The sequence below is a fragment of the Camelus ferus genome, chromosome 1 (genome assembly GCF_009834535.1).
Source record: "Camelus ferus isolate YT-003-E chromosome 1, BCGSAC_Cfer_1.0, whole genome shotgun sequence".
Taxonomy (NCBI): Eukaryota; Metazoa; Chordata; class Mammalia; order Artiodactyla; family Camelidae; genus Camelus; species Camelus ferus.
In genome coordinates, this window is record NC_045696.1 from 43,107,193 (window position 1) to 43,134,178 (window position 26,986).

General features: G+C 37.0%; 1 protein-coding gene across 13 annotated transcripts in view; it reads left to right on the plus strand.

Moving 5' to 3' along the window:
• LOC106730093 (endogenous retrovirus group PABLB member 1 Env polyprotein-like) overlaps positions 1 to 26,986 on the plus strand; it is a 637,472-nt gene that overhangs the window by 541,998 nt on the left and 68,488 nt on the right. The window lies entirely within an intron of this gene.

The window sequence follows — 26,986 nt, forward strand, 5'->3', positions numbered from 1 at the left end:
CAAGCAGATCGCGCCTCCTCTCAACACTGGGTCAGGTGCAGCTCTCCTCTGCTGTGGGCGGGCGGGTCACTGCCCTTCCGGGTGCCGCAGTCAGATGTTGCAGACTGGCAAGGTAGGAGGGCGGGTCGTGCCCCCTCCCAGCACCTCGGTCAGGGGCTGTGTTCCTGCCCGAAAGGCGGGGGGCCGCTCTCCCTCTACCTGTGCTGCTGGTAGCTCCGCTGCTCTGTGCGGCTGCGCGCTCCTCCCTGGTCGGCGCTCCGCGGGTGGGCTCGGGGAAGACCGAGGGACAGCCTTGTCCCTGCTTGGAGCCAGAACCCAGCTCCTTGTTTGTCTTTGTGGAGCAAGTTCTCTGAGGGACCAGGATGGAAGGATCCTATCTGCCCCAGACTGCAGGCCAGTCTCAGTCTGGCCTTTGAGGCTGCTAAGCCCTTCGGTGCGGATGCAGGTTTCGCTCCCTGCCCCCGCCTCGAGTGCTCAGCGCAGAGGATATGGCGGCTGTGCCTGAGCCCCGCCTCTCTTCCCCCGAAAACTTTCCGCGGGTTTTCAGAGATGGGGGTGTGCACCCTTCCCCTGAGAGCACATCAACCGTGCTGTTTTATGGAGGGCCCAGGTTGTTCTGCCCTGTGCACCCACAGCTTCGGCGCGCAGCCCCTTGCGTTCCCCAGGGGCTGCCTCCGTGCAGCGACTTCCGTCCTCCTCCCGGCTTGTGCAGCCTGGCCCTGCCCGCGGCTGCAGGCCCGCATCTCATGCTGGGTGTCGTGGGGACGCTCTGTGCCCATTTAACTTAGTTCTGTCAGTCAAGGGCTGCTCTGTACAGATCCGAGCCTCGGAGGCTCCCCCTCCGTCCCGCTGGCCTCTCAGTTGGAGAGAGGAGGCCCAGTGAGCGAGCGCCAGTCCTCCTTTGCCGCTCCCTCCCCGCGGGACCCGTCCTGCGCTGCTTTGCCTTTTGTTCTTTCTTTTTTCCTTTTCTCATACCAGATTTTTGGCGTCTTTATCTTTTGAAGAGGGCGATGTTTTGTCGGAGTTCTGCAGGTGCTCTGGTTGGCTGAGTGGGTCTGTAGATGTGGGTCTTGGTGTATCTGTGGGAGAGGGTGAGCCACGAGCGTCTCTCTACTCTGCCATCTTCTCCGTCTCTCTGTTGTTAATATTTAAACGTACATAACATTAATACAAATACTAAACTTACATAATACTAATGTAACAGAGGCTCAAAAAGGTCAATTAAGATCAAACACCTTTCCCAGTATTGCACAACTGGTGAACCCTGGAATATTTTCTCTAGGATTATTGAACAGCTTCCTAATTGATCTCACTGATTACAATCTTACTATCCTTCATACTGCCACCAGATAATTCCTTTCTTATGCAAATCTAATTCTACCAGCTACCTACTTAAAATTCTGTGTTGGATTCCCATATGATTTAGGAGAAAGCCTTTCTGACTTTTCCTTGCATATCTTTCTTCTTGTACAGGTAACTACTATAATTCTAGACTTTTTCCAAACTAAATTATTTCTTGCTCTCACAACTTCTTTAAATGCACTTTTCTAGCTACTAGAATATTCTTCTTTTATTCATATGCTCAACTTCGATTCTTTTTTAAAACCTATTTCATCACTCCCTCTAAGCCTTCCCAGACATCTCAATCTGATATAAATGCATCCTGCATCTGACTTCCTCAGCCCTTATCTCATGCTATTAGGATTATTTCATTCCTATAAGCCTTGCCCTTGGAACTACAAGCTTTTGAGAGTGAGAAACTTTCTATTTCTTCCTTTCTCACCAGTTTTTAGCACAGAACTTGGCCTACCGCAAGGCACTGATGAATGTTCACTGTGTGAACTAAGGTAATGTAAACATTTATTGGGAGCCAAATGAATCTGAAAGATCAATATTTAGATCAAATAATAATACTTCAGAAAAACTGACTTTGGTCTTAACCCTGAGGCTCTGCCTTCTTGTCACCTTCCTGATGTCCGTGAATGTGCTGTTGCTGACAGAGACTTAAAAGTAATCGGGTGGACCCTCTTGATCATAGCTGGAATAGAGCTACCAGGGGATTCTATTCAATGAAACAGCATGTAGTTTCCATATTACATAAAATAATAATTAGGTTTTATTGAATTTTGTTGTGTGGTAATCATGTTGTTGGTACTTTACAATTATCTAGTTTAGGATTATTTTAAAACTTGTGAGGTTTACTTTATCACCCCATTTTATAGAGTAGCAAGTTGGATTTCAGAGAGGTTAATGTGTTGCCCAAGTTCACACAGGCTGAAAATGACCGAACTAAGGGCTCAAATCCATTTTGTTTGATTCCATTGTGACTTTGACAGAATGCAAAAGCTCTCCACTTACCTGCATTATCCCTGCAGTCCAGATTAAGCCCTAGTAGGGTAAGCAGTGTTCCTCTAGGAACGGTGTTCCTGGAACCGTGCTGTAGACAGGAATAGGGTCTACCCTGCGAGCCTTGTGAGCTGATAATTCATACTGACTCTGACTGGCATGGGTGTCTGGGGAGGGAACCATGCTTTCCATCAGAAATGACAAGGATATTGTTCAAATTATCTTCACTGACTTTTTCAAGCTGCAGTTCTCTAGTTTATATCTTCAGGTTCTGTTTAAGTATTTTAGCACCTACTGTCTAATACACTCATAATACACTGCTTGTTCTTGGGCTACTTTCCAGAGAATCTGGGACATACCCTTGACTTTTGAATTGAGGTCTTTGAAGTACAGGACATGCTGCCTATCAGCCCTCATTGTTCTACCTGTTGGCATTTTTGTTCTTTCCAGCAAACAGTCCGTGTTTACAGAGACTGTGACTGCATACTCGGCAGAGTGTTATCACACCTGAGTGAGCCATAGGCAGTTGTCCCTGTGGCACAAATTTTTCTTTAAATAATTTTAACCTAACTGTACTGCTAAGGTATTAAAGAACTATAAAATGTGGAAAATATTTTATTTTAAAATATTCTGTTACTTAATATTCCCTTAGATTTCACATGTTAAATTTCAATCTACAGTGAGTTTTGGAGCCAAGTTTAAAAACCTCAAAATAGAATTTTAATGGAAATGCTAAGATATTCTCAAGTATAACTGCATAAAAGCTGCAGCTTTTTTTTCTTCCAAACCATTTCCATCACAGTTTAAAACATATGGCAGGTCTTTTTTGGAAGTTTTCTGATGGTATGTAGAATTTGTAGTTACAAATATTCTGCCATTTAAATTAACTCACTCAACTTCACCTTTCTGAATTAGCAGAACTTAACTATTCATTGTCAACTGATTCATGAATATAGAACCAAGCTCCATTTGGAACATATGGCCTAAAGATAATAAATTTAAATGCCTGATGTAAAGTAAATTAGAAGTGGGATTGTAATGCTGATAGCTTTTTCTACAAGACTCTTATAACATCTGTCCAGAAACTTTAATTTTTTTTTCAGATGTTTTTCACACATGCTGCTTCAGATCTCTATATAGGTATTATAACTTTCCTTCAAGAGAATAATTAGAAAAGTTGGTTATTATTTAAGAATAAAATGGCATACATGACAAGATCAAATTGTATCATTACTTTTGCAAGAGCCTTAAATTTTACCAATAGACCAAGAAACAATATTAGGAGGGAAAAAAATTGTGGGTTGAGGTTTGAGGAGGTAAAATACCTCTGAATGAATTTCTATATCAAATATAACCACCTCCCTTTTTCAGGTTTCCCTTGCATGACAGGAGCTAGAATTTGGAAACTGGGTTTCCCATTATCTCCCACCGGTATGGTTATTTCCACCCATGAGAGATACTCTCAAACTGGGAAATGAAAGAAAAGCAGAAGTAATTATTCTTCAGCCCGTAGCTGTGAGCAGGCACGTGGCTTTGGCAGATGCCAATTATGAGTTTTTGCCAGCAACTTCCAAGTGTCCTCCGGAGAGTCATGTATTTTGTTGCTGTAGGTTATTGAGAACATCAGTGGCAATTTTCTACAATCACCTTTGCTAGTTTTGTGAAATCTCCTTGGAGCTTCCTCATCTTCACTGCCCTAGCTCTTCCAACAACTATGCAAAACTCTCATTTACAGTGTTAAATCCCTTCCTGTTTGAAATACCTCTAGTCCTTTCTATATCCGTGATTGACTGACTGATACATTTACTATATGAACTTGTGGTTTGCTTGAAGAAATTGGACTAATTTCTGTCATTTGGAAATATTAGTATTCATATACACATGTAAATCATGTTTTTCTATTAATTCAAAGGCTTTTCATTAACATATTATATTGATATATGATTTCAAGAAAAAAGTGTTAAAATCTCATTGACATGAATAAATAGCATCAGAAATTAACAACTGGTGTGAATAGATTCTTAGCCTCCAGCATTTACAATGAAAGCCCCTGTGTTGTAGAACTTAGGGTGCATCATTCATATCCCAGGCTGCACAAATGTTACCCATGAAGTTGAGTCAGACAATCTGTGTAGCTGCACCTAATGCCCGTGTTACATCACTGTCTCTGTCGAAGAAAAAAGTCATGCTTCCCAATGTGATGAATGTTTTCAGTTGGATACAATTATTGCAGTTTAGTTTCTCAATTAAGTTTGAGCAATATTTATATGGCTGAATATATATGTGTATATGCATACATATATAGCCACATAAAATATGAGTTCTGTATTTATTCATTTATTTAATAAGTGTGTATTGAGTGCCTGTTCTAGGCCAAGCACTGTGCCTAACAGTTACAAATATAATGAAGAACAAATCAAATATTTTTCTGTCCCCAGATTTCTTATAGTTTACTGTTGGAGACAGAAAATAATATATAAATGTATGGATGGATAGCTCAGTAGATAGAGACCTATAATTGAAAAGGGTGATAGATTCTGAAGCAAAGTACCAGGGTACTGGAAGCTAAAGAATATTTGGGAGAGTACCTAATCTAGTCTAGGGGATGTAAGGGGAGGGAACCATTGAGGAAACATTTCCCTAGGAAATTTCCCTTAAGGGAATGACATTTGAGTTGAAATCTAAAAGATAATATATCAGTTGGGGTTCAGCTAGGGAAGCAGAGTCATTAAAATGGTTTTGGAATAAGGGATTTAGTATAGGTATTAAACCTGACAAAGTCATGAGGTGGAAGTAAGGGAATTGAAGGTTGGAAGAATCAGAAAACAAATCCCACTAATTTCTACCTAAGTACTTTCTTGGGTGAATTAGTTAAAGTCTTCAGAGAAATTTGAGAAGCCAAGAAAACCCTGTCTTATAAGAAAGCTGGGCAGGTAAATTCCTAAAGAATTTCAGAGAAAACTATTGTTTCTGTGGAACTTCTGCCTCTGTTTTGGTCTGGGACCACTGGTAGTTATCAGGTTGTCAGCAGTTGGGTGGGAGAGCTGGACACTGAGTGAAGGAGAGCAAGAAGAAGGTGGAACCCACCAGGTACCTCTGCATCTCTGCACCATCTACATGACCACAAAAGGGCATTTAGAGGGCAATGCTGTTACCTTACCTTCATTTCTCAAATCTCCTACAAGTTGCCCTTTGGGCCAAATCCAACCAGGAACCCAACAGGAAAGGGAGTTTAGGCAATGCAGGCCTCTATTTAACCCAGGGGCCAATAGGAAAATGTCATATATATGAGTAGGCATTAACTAGAAGAGGACTTCAGGATTAGAGGAAACAGAAGCTAGAGGCAGAGAGATCAGTATGCTGTATTCAAATTTATATTATTTTATACATGGTAAACCCTTGCTTATATTTAACTTTTGACCAGAATTGAATATTGTAGGCATAGATAATCAAAAGAAAATCTGTAATTGTTAAGTTGACTTTTTTTTTTTTTTTTGAACTCTTAGTATTAACAACAACTCCAGCATTAAGACATGATAACTGAGAGCTGGCAATTCAGACCTGTATTGGTCACATTTCATGGATGTTGAAGTGATCCTGAATTAGCTCTCAAAATCTCTGATAGACACACAGAATTACCTTCCCCCAGGCAATTTCCTTTTTATTTGGGGCCATGAAACAATTCACAGAGTCATGTTCTTGCAAAGAATTTTTTTTCTTTTAATTTTTTTCTTCTTTTCCCTGTCTCTGTCTGCCTGTCTCTCTCTCTCTAGATTACAATCTATTGTTTCTAGGAAATACAATGACTTAAGTGCTGTTTTCTTAAATATATATATTTTGATTATTTATCATATGTGAAGAGATGAGAATGTAAGAACATCACTTTTGTACTGACATGACAAATACTGAGCAACAAGTTAAAGAAACCAACCCTTAAAAGAAAAATAAATAAATAAACAACCACCTCATAAAATCAGGGCTTTTATGCAAGCTACAAGATACTGTACCATTTGTATTGTATCCAGTCTTGATGAAAACATCAGTGAGAAACCTCAGTACCATATGTTTTGTCTCATTTAATCACTGAAGTTGAACCAAAAGAAAATCAATAAAACATCATGGAAAAGTGGTTAGTATATAATTTTAAATGTAAATTGTTAACACAGCAGTAGCAGTATCAGATCTCCTCTTTATTTTTCCCTTTTCCAGAAAGTATAAAAATGACATAATTGCAATTTATAGACCTCATGAATACTTCCCAGATCACATGTGAGTTATTATGAGAAAAAACAAGAAAAAAATTTGCTCATATATCTTATTTTTTGATGAAGTGAAATTATCCCTTTTTCTTTCTGCTTTTGTTCTATAGATTGGCAAACAACTACTATGAGTGTCTATACCAAATTTTTTCAGTAATATAGTGAATGCTAAAAGAATCTAATACAGTCAGTGAGTTATTTTCTATTTAACTATAGTGAGAAGAGAAACCTTCTATGTAACTCCTCAGATTCTTTGCTTTTTTTTCTTATAAAAGTATAGGTTTATGATGTGTTAGTTTCTGGTGTACAGCATAGTGATTCAGTTACACATATATTTGTGTGTGTGTGTGTGTGTATATAAGAATATATATATATATATATTCCTTATCATATTCTTTTTCATGATAGGCCATTAAGAGGTATTGAATATAGTTCCCTGTGCTATACAGTAGGATCTTGCTGTTTATCTATTTTATATATAGTAGTTAGTATCTGCAAATCCTGAGCTCCCAATTTATCCTTCTACCCTCCCCTTTTCCCCCTGGTAACCATAAGCTTGTTTTCTATGTCTGTGAGTCTGTTTCTGTTTTGTAAGTAAGTTCATCTGTCTCCTTTTTTTTTTTTTTAATTCCACATATAAGTGATATCATATGGTATTTTTTTCTCTTTCTGGCTTACTTCACTTAGTATGATAATATCCAGGTCCATCCATGTTGCTGCAAATGGCATTTTATTCTTTTTTATGTATGGCTGAGTAGTATTCCACTGTATAACTGTTCCACAACTTCTTTATCCAGTCATCTGTCGATGGACATTTAGGTTGCTTCCATGTCTTGGCTATGAACATTGGGGTGCATACATCTTTTCAAATTAGCAGACTCTCTGCTCTGAATTGATCTCTATTTTCAGTTTATATCATGCTTCTAAGGAAAATATTTATGACACAGATAATACCTAACAGATACCAAAATATTTTTGAAACAGAAGAGTAGAAAAGTTACATACACAATATCCCATCAAAGTATAAGGTTAAATGGGTTCTTTTTCATGTGAACTTTTATTTTACCATATGGGTTCATGGTGAATCCAATCTCTGTTCAAATATTATTGATATTTAATAAGATAATCCAAGTAAGGTCATAGTAAATTCCAGGTATAAATCATGTTTGCAATAAATGTGCACTATTAAAATTACATTGTATATTTTATGGACACCTCCAGAAAACTCCTTCAAGATTATTTTTATATAGATAATGTACATCACTATCACCAGACATAAAGTCTGTTGTGATCTTCAGTCATCACATTTACCTAAATATTTCAATTCAATTCAAGAAATATATATTAAGTGCTTATTATGTGCCATGTACTTTTTTAAGTACTTGGGATGAATCAGTGAATGAAACAAACAAAAAGATCTCTACTTTGTAATCTTGCATTCTGAATATACTTTAATATGTCTACCTAGATTTTTTTTTACTTCAAATTCAGTATAATTAAAATCACATTGGTCATCTTGAGTAAAGGTGTTACTATTTTTGTGTTTCCAGTTTTTGTAACACTACGAGTGTCTGAATTGAATTTCTAGTTGTTCCTCCACCTTCTTTTGCAGTTAATTTCCAATTCTGTCAATTCATCATTTGAGATTATTCTCACATCCATCTTAGTAAATCGTGTTTCCTTTCCTCTTACCCTTTTATTTCAACCATTAATTTATTGAATGAACATGTATTAAATATTTATATTCTGTGTTACATGTCATGCCTGAATTATTACAATAGTTTCCTAATGGATTTCCTTATCTCCACAACCTCTTCTAATCTATTTTAGACATTATTACAAGATAAGTTTTTCTTTAACTAGTTTCATTGATGTCAGTTTTCTTTCTATCAACTACCAATGACACCCATGTGCCAGCAGGACGAAGTTCATCGCTGTTAATTGATAGCAATATCTGGATATTTTCTTGTCCCAATACCTGTTGTACCTTTATTACCTTCTTTATTTTCAGGAACTTTTATTCCAGTTGGATGATCTCTTTCACCAGTCTTTATGTGTGCCTTTCTAATTTCCTCCTTTGCATGTTTTTCTAATGAAAAGATACTTTCCCCACTTCTCTTTCTATTTAAGGCTGATCAGTCACTCAATACCAAACTTAAATCCTACTTCCTCCATGAAGTCTTTCCTGCCTGTTTCAGCACAGTCTGAACTATACCTCTATTACATTTCAATATCACTTAACACCTTTATTTTATGCTTAATCTTACACTGCTTGGATTTCTTTCTGTAATTTTGCCTCTCACTGTGATGTGTACCTAAAAGATGTTCATTATTACTATTAATTTGTACTGCACCTTATTTGCAAATAAGTTTGATTTACAAAGTTTGTAAGGGAGATGACAACCAAAATGAATACAGTTTGCAAATGAGAAATCTGGCATCTCACATAAAAAAAATGTCAAAAAGAGATAAAGATAAAAGTGTGTATTTGGACATAGCATGCCATATAAATTTGACTATACAATCCAAGTGGACAAGAGAGTTTCATGATTGGTTATATGATTCACAGTGTATTAATACCTGAAATATCACTTAGAATTACAACTCTTTTATCAAAACCAGAGGGGAAAAGTAATTCTTATCCATCCTTACAGAAATTTCAGTATGTAATGTAATAATAATATCCTCAATCTTTAAAATACAGAAGTTCATTACTTAGAAATTTTTTTAAAATAGCTTTTAAAACTATTGGTCAAACATCTCAGTAAATACTATTACATTAGGATAAAACTGAATCTGTTTCATAAATGAAGCTCTTATATAACACATACAGTCCTAGTAATAACTAGGGTATATACAGGAGATGATGGAATATATATTCCTCATGATTCTGTAATTTAAAGGATTTTTCAATAGCAATTTGACTGAGATCAATTTACATCCTACATGCTGTCAGTAGAATTTAACCATATGTAAAATGTGACTGCACTTTAATCTAAAAAGGGAACTCTTAATTGGAGAGGAAATTGTGTGAGTGGAATGCTGGTTGTGCATGACTATATTTTAAAATTGTAATAAATAGAAATCTAATTTGAATTAAATTTAAAACTTTATTAAAGTTTATAATTTTTAAAGTTCGATGCAGTGACAATATTTTATTAATATCTAAAAGTTTGTTTATTACAAAAAAACTAAAAACTCTCATAGCATACTTACAGAGCTGAGAATTGAGAAAAAAAGAAATGAAAAATTTAAGTATAATATATATTGTTTTATTGGTAAAGGTGAGATATATAGTAGATATAAGCACTTTCAGAGTTTAGATAACTAAAAACTAGGGCAAAAAAACTAAAAGCAGCTACTTTTCTCCAGTTACAGGGTTAGGTGGGAAAAATATAGTTGTTGAAAGCTTACCTGAAGAAAAATAAAAAAGGAAAAAAAGGAAACAGAAGAAATCTAAAAAGTAAAATACAGAAAGCTTAAAGCCAGTTAAGAGATATAAGACTTAATAAATAAGTGTATCCTTGAAAAGGAAAGTATTTGGAATGTGTCTTAAAAATACATGAAATTATAAGAGATTTACCAAAAACAAATTGTCTTGAGAAGGCTGAATATAAATACTGTTCATAGACACAATAAACAAGTACAAAAATTAAGACAAAATCCTGGATCAAGATAGTAATATCATACAAATTTGACCTCCTGATAAAAAACATCAAATCAGACAAAGAAGTAACTTTTTAATTTTTTTAACATTTTTAAATGAGTAATAATTTTATAATGTTGTGTCAAATTCCAGTGTAGAGCACAATTTTTCAGTTATACATGAACATACATCTATTAATTGTCACATTTTTTTTCTCTGTGAGCTACCACAAGATCTTGTATATATTTCCCTGTGCTATACAATATAATCTTGTACATCTGTTCTACATTTTAAAATCCCAGTCTGTCCCTTCCCAACCCCCTCCCCCTTGGCAACCACAAGTTTGTATTCTATGTCTATGAGTCTGTTTCTGTTTTGTATTTTTTATTTTAAGATTCCACATATGAGTGATCTCATATGGTATTTTTCTTTCTCTTTGTGGCTTACTTCACTCCGAATGACATTCTCCAGGAACATCCATGTTGCTACAAATGGCGTTATGTTGTCGGTTTTTATGGCTGAATAGTATTCCATTGTATAAATATACCACTTCTTTATCCAGTCATCTGTTGATGGACATTTAGACTGTTTCCATGTCTTGGCTATTGTAAATAGTGCTGCTATGAACATCGGGGTGCAGGTGCCATTTTCAAGTAGGGTTCCTTCTGGATTTATGCGCAGGAGTGGGATTCCTGGGTCATATGGTAAGTCTATTCCTAGTCTTTTGAGGAATCTCCATACTGTTTTCCACAGTGGCTTTCCTTGCTTTCCTCTCCCACTCTTAATGATTTAGATGTCTTCTTTTACAATTTTGTGTTTATTCTTTTTGCAATTCATGACAGTTATCTCCTTTCCAGTTATGAGTTTCTCATTTTTGTAGCATCCTGCTTCTTTTCTATTTAGAGTAGACCTGTCAGTATTTCTTTTAGCATGGGTTTGGTGTTGCTAAACTCTTGTAGTTTTTGCTTGTCTGTGAAGTTCTTTATCTCTCCTTCTATTCTAAAAGATAGCCTTGCTGGATAGAGTATCCTAGGCCGCATCTTTTTTTCATTCAGGACCTTGAATATATCTTGCCACTCCCTTCTGGCCTGTATTGTTTGTGTAGAGAAATCAGCTTAGAGCCTTACGGGGGTTCCCTTGTAGCTCACTCTTTGCTTTTCTCTTGCTGCCTTTAGGATCATTTCTTTCTCCTTGACTCTGGCCATCTTGATTATGATATGTCTTGGTGTGGGTCTGTTTGGGTTCTTCCTGTTTGGGACCCTCTGAGCCTCCTGTACTTGGATATGATTCCTTCTTTAGGTTTGGGAAGTTTTCAGTCATGATTTCTTCAAAGACCTTTTCAATCCCCTTTGTTCTTTCTTCCCCTTCTGGAACCCCTATTATGTGTAGATTGGCATGCTTTATATATCCCATAGGTCCCTTATATTGTTTTCATTGTTTTTTATTTGTTTTTCTCTCAGTTGTTCTGATCAGGTGCTTTCTGTTGTCCTGTCTTCTAGGTCACTTATTCGTTCCTCTGCATTATCTAGCCTGCTTTGCACAGCCTTTAGGTCAGCTCTCATCTCAGCAAATGAGTTTACTAACTCTACTTAGTTCTTCTTTATAGCTTCTGTTTCACTTTTGACATATTTTATATCTCTAAACACTATTTCTTTTAGTTCCTTCAGTACTTTGATCAGTCCTTTTTTGAAATCTTGATAGTAGGCCATCAATGTCTATTTCCTTGAACGTGCTTTCAGGGGATTTCTCTTGATCTTTTAATTGGGAGTGGTTCCTGTGCTTCTTCATATTGCTCATATCTCCCTGGCACTGTGGCCAGTGGGCGGGCAGGTCACTCCCCCTCCCGATGCTGCATTCAGATACTGCACTTGAGGGGAGGCAGGTGGGCGGATCGCACCCCCTCCCAGCACCGTGGTCAGGGGCTGCATTCCTGCCAAGAAAGCGGGTGGCTGCCCACCCTCTCCTGGCGCTGGTCACTCTGCTGCTCTGTGCAGCTGCCCTATCCGCCTCAGGTCTGCACTCTGTAGGTGGACTCGGGGAAGATGGCAGAACTGCCCCGCCCCTGCTCCGTGCCCAAACTCAGCTCCTTGTTTGTCTTGGTGGCATGAGTTCTCTGAGGTGCCAGGGCAGAAAAAGCCTATCTATCTGCCTTGGGCTATAAACAAGTCTCAGTCCTGCCCAGGAGGTTGCGGAGCCCCCTGGTGCGGATTCAGGGCTCAGCCCTGGCCCCGCCGAGCGCTGCACACAGGAGGATATGGTGGCTGTGGTTGCGCCCTGCCTCTCTTCTCACAAGAAGCACGAGTAATGGAGCCGCGGGTCTGAGGAGACAGAGGCAACAGCACCCCTCCCCCAAGGGTACACCAGCAGTGTTGCTTTGCTTTTTTTCACGATTTATGGGGGACCGAGGTTGTTCTGCTCTGTATCCCCTCCCAGCACAGTGCGCAGCACCCTGCAGTCGCCCGGGGCTGCCTCAGTGCAGCTGCCCTAGTCCTCCATCCAGCTCAGGCAGCCTGTCCTGGCCCCAGCTGCCGGCTCGTGTCTCAGGCTGGTTGTCGCGGGGATCCTTTGTGCCCATTTAACTTAGTTCTGTCGGTCAAGGGGTGCTTGGGGCAGATCTGAGCCTCGGAGGCTCCCCCTCCATCCCGTTGGCACCTCTGTTGGAGGGGGGAGACCTAGCGAATGAGCTCTAGTCCTCCTTTGCCGCTCCTCCCCTGCAGCACCGGTCCCGCACTGTTTTGTTTCTTCTTTTTTCTTTTTCCCTTTTCTCCTACCAGATTTTTGGCGTCTTTGTCTTTTGAAGAGGGTGATGTTCTGTTGGAGTTCAGCAGGTGCTCTGGTTGGCTGAGTGGGTCCATAGATGTGAGTTTTGGTGTATTTGTGGGAGAGGGTGAGCTACAAGCGTCCTTCTACTCTGCCATCATGCTTCTCTCCCCCAACTTTTTAATTGTTAAAGAGAATTATCTGATAAAATTATGTCGAAATAATTAATTTTATGCAACAAAGAAGCCAAAGATATATAAAGAAAACCTGATAAAATTATAACAAAACATCATCAAAACACTGACATTTTACATCAAAGAGAGAATATTAGACAACGTGAGTGATGCACACAGAAAGGTATCTTGCAAAGCAGGGTCAGGGATGGGAGGCTTATTTAAGGTAGGTATTTATTCCAAATATTAAGCAATTTAAATGTAAATAATGAACACTAAGTTAACTTTTCTAAGTTAAATCAGAATGTCCCTGTGTCAGAGGAGGAATGTGAAAAGGACTGTGTTAAATGGCCACTTGGAAATCACCACATCAAAATGTCACATTTCTAGAAGTGTTTAAGGCCATTGTATTCAGAAGTAATCTTGCTTGGTTCTAGCCTGGAGTTGTATCAGTTTTTTCTTTACCCTTGAAATCCAATATTTTTCAACATGGTATGGCTGGTAGGAGACTTTAAAATAATGTTTTGTTACAAATTTTGTTTAGATTTTTCTTTCATTTTAATGGAGCATTGTTTCATATCTTCAAATGCATTCTACGATTTACTTGTTCAGTTCTGCAGTCACATCTACTGCCAATCTGATTGATCTACCTCATCTTATTTTTTCATTAATTTCTCTCTTTGCAGTGCATTCAATTCCAGCTGTTTTCCACTTTGTTTTCTATATTATTTATCATGAGTTTTGCTTCCAGCAGTGTCAATGTATTTGTCATTTAAGTACATTTTGAAACCCTTCCAAATACTCTTTTATATCTTATTTTATAGCATCCATTAAAATTTCCTTGAGAATGCAGTTATGACAAATTTATCTTCTTTTTCTAGGGTGTCTCCTTCAAAAATATATTTTCCATCATTTGCATGTTAACAAATATTTGCATAATCTCACTTTTTTTCTTGGTTCTATTAACATTTACACATTTCACTAAAAGTCACTGTTTAGATAAATCCTTCATGGTTCCCCTCCCTTTTTATCTGAGCAAGATTTTGAGTTTTCTTTGTACTAGAAGGGGGTGCTTGAATGCCTGTGGTTTCTCAAGACCTGTTCAGCCAAGTAATTATTTGCCGCCAGGGTTAAAGAACTGGGTTTCAGGGTAGCAACATAGGGAAAAATTTGCCTCTCTGTGTACTTTTTTTTGATTAAAATCTCTGTATTATGGGACATCTTTGTTAAATTGAATATAGGCCCATTGTTAGGGAAATGGCTATCTTTCAGATATATGTTTGTTCATTGTTTTAGGGTATGTCAGCCTTTTTAGTGGGAGGTTGAGTTTGGAAATGCTTCATAATTCTTTGAATTTCCATTTGTCTTTCCACATTGAAATAAAAGTATACTGTATGAGAAACAAAGAGAGCTAAGGTTGCAATATGACACCAGCTCTGTTAAAGAGAATGAATTAAAGTTGGAAAACAATCCGTGAAAAAAATGTAACATTGATCACAAAAATGCAACATTGTAAAGCAATGGTAATAGGCTGAACTTATAAGATATATCTATAATAAAATAAAACTCAAAAAAAGAGGAAGTCAGGGCGTGTTCATTGCAATGGAAGTCAAGGGAGAGAAAAAAATTGTTTTTAAGAGATCAGGCTTATCTATTCTTACTATAAGTTTCAGGTGGAGCTGGTGTCCAGAGAAGGGTTCCTTGCTTCTACATCTTTGGTGTGGCCAAGTGCCACAGGAATAAAATTTCTTCTTAACTCCCCAGCTTTTGCTAAACTTTTAACATGGTCCTGCCTTTTATGAGTCATAGCAGAGTGCAGCAAAGTACTGATGCTCAAGTATGATCCATAGCTATTTGCTCAATAACTCTGTTGATGATGGATTGTTTGATGTATATGCTGGCAATAATTCTGTCTTCAGTACAGTGTCAGATATTTTGATCTGAAGTAGCTTAATCATAACTTTTATGATATGGCTGATGGGTTTTTGGAAATTTGTTTGTTTGAGGATAACTCCTATTATCAGTATGTTAGGCCAGCTGGTTAATACTGTCATTTTTGACAATATGTGACAAAATATTGTCCCCTGAATATAAGCTAAATAATGTATCATGAGTGGATCAATGAATAGCAACATGGCTGTCTTTTCCTACTTACAATGTAAGACTTTCCAATTAAACAATAGAAATATAAATGCATAAAAACAATAAAAGTTACTTTGAATTCATCTATGTAAAACTTTATTAGAATAAAATGGTACCTGTGTTTCATCTTAGTGATCAGCCAGAAATATACCTGAATGGATCCTGGCTCTTGGTTCACTCACTCACCAACCTGTGAGTGGATGTCTTAAGGGTATGGAACCAGGAAGCCTGCAAAACGGGATCCCCCACTCAGATAGGGAAATGGACACTTGGTGAGAGTAAAGCAGGTCTAAAGAGCAGACCTCAAGAATTGTAAGGTTGACAAACATAATAGTAATACATGGCTTAACTGAAGCCTGCCAGGTGAAACAGACATCCAAAACTGACTCCAAGGAGAAAACTGAAACAGACCAAAAGTAATGGAAGATATTGGGAAATTTATGGAAGGAAGCAAAAGGAAAGGAAATGAAAGAAAGGGAAAAAGAAGAAAAAGAGGGAAAGGGAAGGAGGGAAGGGAAGGGAGAAGACCCAGATGGTTTTAACAGTGGGTTTACAAGCAGTGTGACTCCAAGGCAGTTAACATCTCCCAAATAGAGTACATAAGTACTGTCATAATGTGTCTGTTTTAGGAGCTGCCAAACTTAGAAATCTTTTCCCCCTTTGGGTCAGGTCTAGTATTAATTCTTAAACTGTCATCAAGCAAAAAGTAGCAAAACACCAGGGAACAATGTTTACTGTCCTATTTCCCCCATCTGTGACAGAGCTAAGCAGCATTCACACATTAGTCATGCACAACCAGCCCTCTGCCCAAAGTCAGGTTTCTAAAAAATGTGCAGAAAATCCTGACGTGACTGGGCTCAGTTGGTCAGGGGTCGGTATGAAGGATTTTGACCCCTGCCATAGCCATGCTGCAAGGGTACCCTGGGTGACTCTCTAGGTGGGGAGAAATGTATTCTGACCACCTTAAGTACCCCCATCAGGGCAGACCTGTGGGACTGTGGTGGTATCTGATCATAAATGTCTTCAAGCAAGGGCAAGTTTATCTTCTGTAACAATTATGGGTGGCAAGTCAGCTTGAGCTCCAAACCAGGAGACTTGGAACAGAGTCTACTGATGGTACATTTCCTACGTTCTTCTGGAATAGGGTCAAGGATATCTTACTGTAGCATCCTTAGGAAAAACAGACATTTTAAAATGGGTCGTCTTCTCAAGAGAATAGAAAAAATACATAATGTTGTTAGAAGGGCTTGGGATTTCCCTGAGGATCTCCTGAAACACTGAGCCTCGCCTCCTTCTCAATCCCTATTGCCTTCTCTCTTTCCTCTCCATGTTATGCTCTTGCAGGAAGTACGCTAACATAAGTCCACTCACAGTTCCTACCAATGTAGTGTGGTTTTCTCTGTGTCTTAGTCTGGAGCTGACAACTGCTGCCTCCCTATTCACCTAGTCAGTCTTCTAAACCTTCCCACCTTCTGGGAAGGCTGCTCTGTCACTCCCTGAAGACAGCTAGTTCAACAAGCATTCCTCTGTGGTGCCATTGTGCCTTGTACCTACTTCTGTGATGACACTTCTCATTGTATTATAATTATTTGCCTGTCTTATATTTCTTCTTGAGTAGAATCTTCGTAGTACTTATGTCTGTTATCTCTAACATCTAGCAGAATGTAGAATGAATTGTAGGTATTTAGTAATTGGGTTGAATTTAAATAGCTTTGCACCTGCTGGTGTATAAGCAGGCAAAATAGAAAAACAAAAATCCCTAAACAGCTCACTTATAGTTTTGTTGTTGCTGTTATTTTTGACTATGTGATACATTAATTTGAATGGACCAAATACAAAAGCACCTATTTGTATTAAACAAGTATTTACATAGGAAGGGAAAGAAAGGTGCCTGTTGAGTCTACTACGACTGCAGTACTTACCAGGTTTCAAGCATCAGATGTGGTACCTGGCATGCCGCTCCCATTTAATTTTCATTATAATCTTGCTGGAGAAGGTATGGGGCTCAGTTTAGACATGTAGAACCTAAGGATCAGAGAGATTAGATCAAGGTTACTTTGGAACTTCGTCTAACCTGTCACTGTTTGTCTTTTAGCCCTCTGATTAGGGCTCTGTTGTGTTCATGTTGCCAACTAAAACTTGGCGCTTGCCATCTGCCTCTATAAGGATTAAGTCACTAGCCACTGCAGTCCCTGACCTTCAGTTTTAAGAGTTCAGGGTGGAGATCAGGAATGGGCACTCTGTGCTCTGGGAAAACCTGGTAGAACAGGCCTTCAGATAATAAGATATTTTCAGGAGATTTTATGAGCCCAAATTCTTGCATCTCCTTGTATCTAGAAAAGCACTAAAATCATTAATAGAGACGTATGCCACATTTCTAAAAGGAGAAGGTGGTTTTGTTTGTGCTCTAAAGTTTTCACATTTCTATAATACATATCTGTGGCTGATATAGATGACAAATTCCTTGGGGAACGATGCAGTGTACTTTGCCTTTAAAATGATTATATTTTGCTTCAGTATCCTTCGTTCTGAATATTCAGTAGTTTATAGAAAAGTGTATGGGTAGCAAAAAAAATTAAGGAGCTTGATTTTCTTTCAGAAATTGTATTAAGAATATATTTGTTTTTAGGTCATAGTTCTGTTCATCTGCGATAGCTTTGTTTCGTTTTTGCTGTTTTTTTTCCATTGAAATCTTTGTGATTTTTCCTATTGATGAATAAACTTCAGTTTTAAGAAAAGCAAAGAGGAAATCAAAATACAGCAAACACTTTTCACCCACCAAAAGGGTTAGGTGTGTTTGGTGGATGGTTATGGAATGAATCAATAAATTGACCAATCAGTGACTGGAAGAATGAAGCAGGAGAAAATGTGTCCAAATCCTTCCATTCTACAGATGCTTCCCTGTTCTCCTCCGGTGTTAAAGAGTCAAAGGCCAAGTGGATGGTGGGAAGAATTTCAGGGGAAGAAGGGCCCAGGAATTGCCTCCGGTTAATGTCCTGACACTGGTGATATCTTTACTTTTGGAAGCTGCCTGGTTCTATGATTTATCAAGTCTTGGCAAAATGGGGACTCCCTGAAGCTGTCTTTATCAGCAGCATCTTTTGAAAAATAATATTAAGTTTCAGCAGTTAAGGTCTAAAATACTTGACTTCTTTCTCGGCTTGAACTTCTTGCCCCCTCCTCCCTTATATCTTTGAAAACAAATTTCCTGTCAAGTTACAGTTTACATTATACTCACTTTTTACAAGTATATAGGCCTGTGACTAATCCAGAGATAATTATAGTGCCAATCCCATTGACAAAATCGAAATGCTGAAATGGAAAAGCATACATTTCCACTCTCTTTTCCCAGTAATATTAGCCTGTCACTTCAGTGCTGTATCAGAAATTCCTTGGCTGCTTTACTTATATTTGCCCAAAGCCCTGAGAAATCACATTTTCATAAGCAACTTAGTCAGGGTACATCCACAAGCCCCTGGAGTGAGATTACCACACTGTCCCCCATCAAAAACTTTTCTTATGTGATATTAAGAACTTTGAAAACTGACTCGTGCTTCCCTACCAAAGTCATCTTCAGGATTTAGGGGGATTCTTAATTAGCTTCTTATGCTCTAGTTAACGTGCTAACCGATTGCGTTTCCATTTCAAAGGCAACATGATGAAAACGTGCATGTTTCTCATTTAAGAACTACCACACGCATATTGGCACAATAATTTTGTATGAAAACTCAGCATCATGGAAAGTATAGCAACTGGGAGAGCTATAAATGTGAAGACAAATATGCAGAAGAAGAAGAAAAACATTCATGAGGCAATTTGCGCCTCGTTACCTAATTTGAATTTTAATAGGCAGACTCCTACCAGAGTCACATGCTGGAAGGAAACATTGATTGAAAAGGGCCAAAGAAGATATTACGAGATAATTACCTTACAATTTAAAATGCACATTCCATTGTTCATATACAGTGCTTTTTTTTTTTTAAATCAGTACATCATAGAACATTCAGAGGTTAGAGCAGAAATGTAATATCAAATGCAAAGTAAAATTATAAATCTCTGGATAATGAACTTTTACTTTTCCATTATATAGCAGTTAGGTAGGGAAAACATCCCTTGATGATCAAGGCAAATGCAGTGCCACTAAATATTGCATCAAATGCAAAATAAAAATGTTTGTATAATGTCGTACCTTGCAGAGCTGTGCACTACATGTGAAAAGTTACTGAGAGGAAGAGAGGGCATTGCAGCAGGGAGAGAGAAATGCACAGTAAAAGTGTTTTAGAGCTTGTGATTAACAGGAGCATCAATAAATATCCTAAAGTCAATGTAAGACCATTTAAAAAGCTTTTAAATGCTCCTGGCAATTGGTGAACCCATTACCAGCAAAAATCTTCTGAACACACAAGAAGAGGACTGATGCCTAAACAAACCTAAAAGCAAACTAAAAGTGACTGTCTTTGGTTTCCTGGGGTGAGTTCTGCATAATGCAGCAAGAGAAATGTGTGCTACCTGCCATGCTACATGAACAATGCATACGCACGTGCACACGTCCCCCATACATCACTTTTAACCAGAATGGAGTCCTGGATGCCTAACCCTGGGTCTCCAAAGAAGCAGTGGATGAAAGACAACTGTTCTTTCACTAGAAAGGCCTCCATAGATAAATGAGATGAGAACTGATTAAAAACACCTATTGAAGGCAGACAATTTTTTTAAACTGTTATTTTAGGAAGATAGTAGCAGGTAGCACATAGAGACACTATTTCAGTCTTAGCTTGGAAACTCCTTCTACTTAATACATATATATATTTACCATATATATTTTATATATATGTATATAAATATGTGTGTATATGTATAATTATACATACTTTGTATTGTTGGTAAAGCTTTGTTTTTAGTTTCTGTGCTTCCAGGTTTAATCTAAACTGACTCCATAAACACTGAGAAGGGAAGAGGCAAGTTCCATAGTAAATATAAAACCCTATTGCCCACCGCCCCAGGGGAGAGACGAGATTAGCCAGATTTGTCATCCTTGCAACTTTTCATCACCTTCTTTTCTTCCTTGTATCCCTCGACTTCCTCATATCCCACTGTCTCTGTCCCAAACAATTTTTTTAATTTACCTAAATATGTGTATTGCTTTTGTTGCTCTTAACAATTGAGCTGCTTCCAGTCCTTGTCAGAACCATAGTGCAGTATATGAAGGTGTTCTACACACTTCTACCAGCTACTAGTTTGATAGTATGTATATAAAAAGTAGTTGCTAATTCATTAAGATTTCATTTGAGAAGTGGAACTTCTAAATAGTTGATGACATCATATCCAGAGAATTGGTGCTTCCATACGAAATTTACCACTGAGAGATATCCAGATTACTGAATTCACCTGTATCTACCTGATACTTCCTACACTCAGAAAAATAGGTAAATTCAGTATCTGAAATGACATATCATGGCCCAGTAGGGATTAAGTATTATAATTAATGTGTTAATTGAAATATCATTTTGTACTCTAATAGAAGAAAAATAACAAAACTCAAAGATAACCTTTCCTTCATCAACTTAACAGAAAATATTTTTATAATTGAACAACAAAAAATAGCTCAAATCATTTTCATGTTTAGAAACTTATAAGGGGACAGGAGGAAAAATTCAGAATACATATATCAAATAACCTGAAAGAATCTGTATAATTTTCAGGATCTGTGTTAGACAAATTTATTTTTAATCTCTACTTTTGGGAGATTTCATATGATTTTTATTTCATTTGGCCAATAAATGGGTAGTGTTTTATATGTTGTAAGTCATATTCTCTCATCAGCTATAAGGGGGTAAAGAAAAATGAAAACTTTGGAACAATGCTTTGAATAAAAATACAACTTTGAACATTTGTAAACAATAGCTTTTTTTTAACCACTGATTTGTGAGAGTTGTATCTTTAAGAGATGTTGGTTTTCTCACTTTGGCTGAGTTTTGCTAGAAGCTTTTCAAATCTAGGTATAAGTGCTGTCCCTTTTTATGCAGACTTTTTGTTTTCTGTTTTCCTCAACTGCCCTACCTATAAGTACATAACAGGTTTGTACTGGCTCCAGTCACGTAAAATCTGTATTGCTTCAGGGTCCCGCATCATGCAAGTCACCCCCAAATGGCCTGCGTCTTTGAGCTGAGTGACCTGCACAGTGCGCTTTCTCTGTGAGTGCTTCTGAAAGCGTCTGAAACAAGAGTGCTTGTGTTTTCTCCCTTCGTTTGATTGTTGTGGCAGGCTTGTGAATGATACGTCTTTGAAGAGAGATTTTTCAAAAGCAGAACGCATACTTACTCACCGAGGGTAAGTTTAGAAAGAAACAGTAGCTTTGACATCCAGGGCCACGTACTGTTGAAGACCTATTCCAGAATGAAGGTGAAAGTTGGATTCAGAGTACTTAAAACTATTCTAGTTTATTATTTTACCATTGAATGGTGAATTTTCTTTAGACTCTACCCTCTCTTGCTGTAAGATGAAGAACTATCATGCTATCTATTTTACCTGTTTATTCTTTGTACAGCAGTATTTAGTTACATTTTATCTACTTGATAAGTATTTATTGATGGATTAATATGTGCAGAATACTTTGCCTTATGCCAGAAAATTTTAAAATAGAGAATAAAATATTAATATTCAGTCACATCTTCTCCTAAAAGACTAAGAGGTAAAACAGAAGATTTTGCAAAGGATTTTCAAATGGCATGGGTTTTGTTTAAATAGACTATTAATCCTACAGATAAAATCACGTGAGAGGAGAAAAAGATAGACTCTGTCGGATGTGGTCACGGAAGTTTTCCTGGAAATGGTGGCCTTTGTTCTAGGCCTTGCTTTCATAAAGTTAGAACAACAGCAAAGCTGTAAGCATAAAGGGTGTACTTTTCTCCTTATTCATGCCAAACTGTCTTTCCCTGAGTCAGTAGAACCCAGAAGGTAGCTGTGATGGTTAATCTTATGTGTCAGCTTGACGGGACCACAGTTGCCCAGATATTTGGTCAGCTGTTATCCAGAGTGTTTCTGTGAGGATGTTTTTGGATGATATAACACTTAAATTAGTGGAATGAGTAAAGATGGCTCTCCCTAATGTGTATGAGTCTCATCCAATCGTTGAAGGCCTAGATAGAACCAAATGGCTCGCCCTCCCCTGAGTAAGAGAGAATCTTTTCTGCCTGCCTTCAAACTAGGACACTGGCTTTTTCCTGCTTTTGAATTAAACTGAAATATTGGCTCTTTCTGAATATTGAGCCTGTGGTCTTTGGACAGCAACTGTGTCGTCATTTCTCCTGGTTCTCAGGACTTCAAACTCAAACTGGGATGCAAATAATCAGTATATACATCTCATTAAGCAATGTAGACAAGATAATACAGGTTGCCTCCATAAGACGACTTGACTTTTAAATTGAATTTTATAAATTACTGCCTAGGTTTTATTTTTCTCTTGACTAACTGTCAGTAACCTGACTCCAGATATCCTGAGGCCAGGCATTCCACTTCCATGGACTTAATGCAAGTTAAGTCTGACCTTACAGAGCTCACCTCTTCCCGATGATTACTGGTCAAATATTCTTAATTAGAAATACTCATCATCATTTTTCTTTTGGAATCTTTTACAACATTATTTAAATCATATGTAAGTATTAGCCAATAAGATATAGATATTTCTTTAAAGCAGAGCTCTGTAAATTATGGCCCACTGACTACATGTAACCCATGGGCATATGTCTGCTTAGCCCTGGAGATAATATTTTTAAAGTATTTTTACAGGGTTAAAACAAAGATACTAAAATAAGAAAGAGATACCGTGCATGACTCAAAGTCTAAAATATTTACTATCTGGCTTTATAAAGAAAAACTTTGCCAACTTTGGGTTTAAAGTCACATTTCAGTCTACCAAATATTTCAACATAGATTGTTAATAGCCATTCAAAAGATCAGCATCTTTTATCTCCTTTCACCAATGAAATTTGAATTTTATGAAAGGTACCAATAGATTATTTCAAAATTTAAAAATCGGTGTGATAGATTGATTATCACAAAGCATAATGTACGTGGCTCTACCTCCAGGTTCCATTCTAACTTATCCTTCTGTCACTGGTGTCAGTGGTTTAGCAACCTCAAGTAACGTGGCCTCGGAGCCAGCCTGACTGTTCATCCCCATTTTCCTTATTTTTCATTCTCCCCAAAGGAATCATTAGTTAGTATTGAATCAGGAAGTTGTGGTCATTTGAATTATCATAGTACCACCTATGGAAAATTGGATAATTGAAGGTCTCATAAAATTCCACTCGGTGTATCAAATAGAACTGTACAGAGAAATACCATTACCCTTGAGAAAGAATGCACAAACATTAGAGATGCTGAAAACTTCCAGGTGCAGTTTTCAGAGTTCTTTTACTTTCCTTTACTTATTAAACTTTTTTTATTTTGAATACACACCTGTATTAAATTAGAGGTTCTGTGTACTGTTTCCCCCTGTGGTAACATCTTGAAAAAATTGACATCTGGAAAAAATGGTAGTAAAACACCATAACCAGGAAATTTTCATGGGTACAATTTACCAATCTTATTTAGATGTCCCCAGTTTCACTTACACTCAATTTATGTATGTGTTATTACTTCTATGCAGTTTTTTCTTTCAAACTGAAGTATAGTCAGTTACAATGTATCAATTTCTAGTTTAGAGCATAATGTCCTAGTCATACTTATATATACATATTTTCATTTTCATTAAAGGTTATTACAAGATATTGAATATAGTTCCATATGCTATACAGAAGAAACTTGTTTTTATCTATTTTTATATAAAGTGGTTAATCTTTGCAAATTTCAGACTCCCAATTTTATCCCTTCCCATCCCCTTTCCCCTGGTAATCATAAAAGTGTTTATTAATGTGCGAATCTGTTTCTGTTTTGTAGATGAGTTCATTAGTGTCCTCTATTTTTCTTTAAGATTCCACATATGAGTCATGTAATATGGTATTTTTCTTCCTCTTTTTGGCTTACTTCACTTAGAATAACAGTCTCCAGGTCCATCTGTGTTGCTGCAAATGGCATTATTTTATTTTTTTAATCGCTGAGTAGTATTCCATCATTTACCACATCTTCTTTATCCAGTCATCTGTCGATGGACATTTAGCTTGCTTCCATGTCTTGGCTACTGTATATAGTGCTTCTATGAACGTTGGGGTGCATGTATCTTTTCGAATTAGAGTTCCCTCTGGATATATGCTCAGGAGCAGGATTGCTGGATCATATAAGTCTATTTTTAGTTTTTTGAGGAATCTCAAATACTGTTTTCCATAATGGCTGCACTGAACTGCATTCATACCAACAGTGTAGGAGGGTTCCCTATTCTCCATGCCCTCTCCAGTATTTATCATTTGTGTACTTTTGAATGATGGCCATTCTGACTGGTATGAGGTGAAAGCTCGTTGCAGTTTTGATGTGCATTTTTTCATGTGCCTATTGGCTGTATGTCTTCATTGGGAAATTGCTTCTATGCAGTTTCATCATGTATAGGTACATGGATCCACCACCATAGTCAAGATACTAACAGGGAGCCCTTGTGTTGCCCTAATATAATCACAACCCTCTTTCCTCCTGCCCCTTGACTCCTATACCATGACAACTATTAATCTCTCCATTTCTATAATATTTTAAATGTTATATAAATGAAAATGCCACATTTTGGATTTTTTTTCACTAAGCATATATCCTTTGAAATCCATCCAAATTGCTTTGTGAATCAATAGCTTGTTCCTTTTATTGCTGAGTAATATTTAATGGTATGGTTGTTGAATGTTAAACTAGTTTTGCATATGTGGACTAAATCCCACTTGGTATGGTGTTTGTTTTCATATATCATTGAATTTTATTTGCTAATATTTTGAGGATTTTTGTCTCAAAGTTTATGACAGATGTTGGCTTATAGATTTTTGGTGTTCATTTATTTTTGGTATGGTTTGGCTTCACAGTAGAACTGGTGACATAAAACAAATTTGGTAGTGTTCCCTCCTGTTCTATTTTCTGGATAAGTTGTTAAAAATTGGTACTAAGTCTTCTTTAAATATTTGGTGGAATTCTCCAGTGAACCCCATCTGAGCCTGATAATATGCTATCTGGGAACATTTTAGTTAAGAATTCAATAATGGTAATGGTAATTACTATTCACATTATGTATTTTGTCTTGGTTGAGTTTGGTAGCATAAGGATTTTGAAGAATTAATTTGTTACTGATGAGTTGCTTAAAGTTTTTTTTTTAATAGTCCCTTGTTATACTTTTAATGGATACAGGATGTGTACTGATATACTCTTTCATTCCTGATATTGATGATTTGTGTCTTCTCAGTCTTACTAGAGTTTTAATCATTTTATTGATTTTGGGGGGAAGAAAACAACTTTGGTTTCATTTATTTTTTTCTATTCTTGTCATGTTTTAAATTTATTTCTGTTCTTTTATTAATATCTTCCCTCTGCTTAGACTTTATTTTGTACTACATTTTCAATTTTCTTAAGGTAGGAATTTATATTGAGACATTTTCTTATTTTTGAAAAAATTAACTTTGTAGTAATTTTAGATGTTTGGAAAAATCAAGATGTTAATAATTTTCATATATTTTATGTCAGTTTCACCTATTATTAGTAACTCACACGAGTATGCTACATTTCTTTTGCTTAGTGAACCAGTATTGATACATTACCTAAAGTGCATGTCTTATTAGCCATTCTTATTTTTGACTTAGTGTCATTTTTCTGTTCCAGGACCCCATTCAAGACATCACATTGCATTTATTTGTCATGTCTCAACAATACACTTGGCTGTACAATTTTTCAAACTTTTTTTGATGACCTTCACAGTTTTGAGAAGTACTAGTTAGTTGTCCAGTCAATGTCCGTCTTCTTACTGTTTGATGATTATCTCAGGATTAGACCGAGTTTATGAATTTTTAGGATAAAGACCAGAGAGAAGTAAAGTTCCATTTTATCACATTCTATCAAGGGTACATCTCATTGACATGACTTACCAATGTTGATCTACCATTGAAACAATATAAGCAGGTCCATTAGCAAATAAAGAAATGAAAAGGAAAGCACCAGATTATCTATTTCTCCTTGTATGTGATTTGGTAATTTATGTCATTCAAAGAATTGGTGCATTTCATCTAGTTATCACATTGGAAGGCCTAGAATTGTTCATATTGTTCCTTTACTATCCATTTAATGTTCATACAACTTTCATTTCTAATATTGGTTTGTGTCTTTGCTATTTTTTTCTTAGTTAACATGGCTAAGGTTTATTTTATTGTTCTCAGAGAATCTGCTTTTGACTTTATTGATTTTTTTCCTATTGTTTCCTAAGGTGGAAACATAGAAAATTATAGTATTAAACACATATCTTAGCTTACTGATTTTCTGTCTTCTAAGTACTGCTATCACTGCATCAAACAAATACAGATGCTTTAGCATTTCATTCATTCCATTTAATTTTTGATCTATTATTTAGATATTTGGGAATTTATTGCTGACCGTCTCATACTGATTTCTAATTTAATTCAGTTGTGGTCTGAGAAAATACTTTGTATGATTTCTGTTCTATCTTGAATGCACCAGGTAAACTTGAGAAAACTCTACATTCT